The sequence below is a fragment of the Sceloporus undulatus genome, chromosome 4, assembly GCF_019175285.1.
Source record: "Sceloporus undulatus isolate JIND9_A2432 ecotype Alabama chromosome 4, SceUnd_v1.1, whole genome shotgun sequence".
In the NCBI taxonomy this organism is placed as follows: Eukaryota; Metazoa; Chordata; class Lepidosauria; order Squamata; family Phrynosomatidae; genus Sceloporus; species Sceloporus undulatus.
Window position 1 is genome coordinate 4,814,297 of NC_056525.1, and position 2,444 is coordinate 4,816,740.

Consider the following 2,444-nt stretch of genomic DNA (forward strand, 5'->3'; position numbering starts at 1 on the left):
TATTATTATTATTATTATTATTATTATTATTATTATTATTATTATTATTATTAATTATTTTATATTCTGTCTTTCTCCCAATATAGGGACTCAAGGCGTTAACATTGTAGCTGTTTTTGAATTTGTTTTTGAATGCTAAATTTAAAACAACACACATAATAATAATAATAATAATAATAATAATAATATTTGTTTATATACCACTTTTCCAAAAAAATCAAAGTGGTTTAAAAACGTACCACACTTCTTTAAAAAATTCAGTTTTTTAAAAACAATTCAGGTGTTAACTCAGCTTTAACTCTGGACGCTGATTATCCAGTGCGATTTCTTTTATCATCATCATCATCATCATCATCATCATCATCATCATCATCATCATCATCATCATCATCATCATCATCATCTTTTAATAATAATAATAGTAATAATAATAATCTTTTATTTATATCCCACCTACTCCAATTAGGATCAAGGCAGCTTTTGAAACAGATTTTGTGTTTGTGTGTGTTTCATATCAGCAAATTAAGTGTTTTAAAACTCTTAGGTCCAAAACACACTGTAGAACTAATCCAGTTTGAGACGACTTTAACTGCCATGGCTTGGTGCTTGGAAATTCTGGGAACTGTAGTTTTGTGAGACATTTAGCCTTCTCTGTTAGAGAGCTCTGGTGCCACAACAAACTACAGTTCCCAAGATTCCTTAAGACTGAGCCAGGGCAGTTAAAGCGGTCTCAGGCTGGATTGGATTATTTCTGCACTGTGTTTTAGACCATAATTAGGGTGCATCCACACTGTAGAAATAATTCAGATTGACTCTGCTCTAGCTGTCCAGGCTCAGTGCTAGGGAATCCTGGGAATTGTAGTTTACCATGGCACCAGAGCTCTCTTGACAGAGAAGGCAAAATGTCTCACCAAACTACAGTTCCCAGGATTCCCTAGCACTGAGCCAGGGCAGTTCAAGTGGTCTCAAGCCAGATCGTTTCTGCAGTGTGTTTTGGACTTTCAATAGCTAACGAGTTGTTTACATTCCAAAGTAAGGAAATAAATAACATTCAATGATTATATATAGTTAGAGAAGGCTAAATGTCTCACAAAACTACAGTTCCCAGAATTCCCTAGCATTGAGGCAAGGCTGTTAAAAGTGGTCTAAAAAAACTGGACTATTCCTGCAGTGTGTTTTGGCCCCAAATTATAAACTTGGTAATGTTTTAGGTGTTGTGGAAGACTCTGTTGCTTTATCAGAAAGGTACTAGTCCTTAAGAAAGTGTCACACAATTCTGTTGCTGGCACCAGAAATTCATTGATTTATTTTAAAAAGGAACTGATTACACGCGAACACCAGACAGTGTCCTCTTGCAGAGAAACTAAAGCACAATTGTGGAAATTTGGGGAGCGTTAAATACCATAAGGCACCAGTTCCCTGTCTGATCTTGGCTATTAAGAAGGGTCAACCCTGGTTAATACTTGGATGGGAGACCATCAACTAATACTGGGTGTTGTAGGCTATATTTCAGAGGAAGGAACTGGCAAAATCATTTCTGAGTAGTCCTCACCTAAGATAAACCTGATGAAGTTCTTGGGGTTGCCATAAGGCACATACACTACTGCACACTGAACTCAAGAGACTTGATTGCACACCAATGCGATCTCGCAGCTTACTCAGTTCAGAAAACATCTGTACTACCCCACATCATTGGATGTACCACAATAGTATTTCATAACCACTCTATCTGTGTTCAAAGAAATCCTGCCCAGAGAAAGAGCAGTGGAAATGGGGAGACATCATATACTTTTCACTTTTAAATATACTCAGGCCTGAGACAGACAGGTGGGAAGTGGCGTGCCAGTGCCGATTCTAGGGTTCGGGAGCGCGCGGCAACTCCCGAATCCTAGTCCGTACAGATGCCGCCATGATGACGCAAGTGCAGCGCTGCGTCTGCATGGTGAGGTGCCACTCTTGCATCATTGTCATGCCACAGTGCGCTAATGGCGCACTGATTGCGGCTCCTGCGCATGCCAAAAAGAACCTGCTTTGAAAATCTCCCTATTGCCGCATGGCCAGAAAGAGGAGGAGCCTGACTGAAAAAGATAGCCTCCCCAGCACAACATCTTTATTAAGGACTGAAACAACAGCATGCAGGCATCTGACTAACATCTCCAATTGTTTTTAAACTTCTGTTTGGTTTGTAGCATCTTGCCTGATGAAGAAGCCCATGGAGCTTTGAAAGCTTGCAACAAGTATATTGTGCATTTCGGTTGGTCAATAAAGGGATCACTGATGGATTTTTGTTTGGATTTGTTAAATGGCCAACACAGCTACTCTTGAATGTTTTTGGTCAGGTCTTACTCTTTCAGCATAAAGCCTTTTAAAAGCTTTAGAAGTCTCCTCTGATATGTAGCAGGGGCAGGCTGCCAAACAGACCTCAAGCCCTATCAAGCCCATTG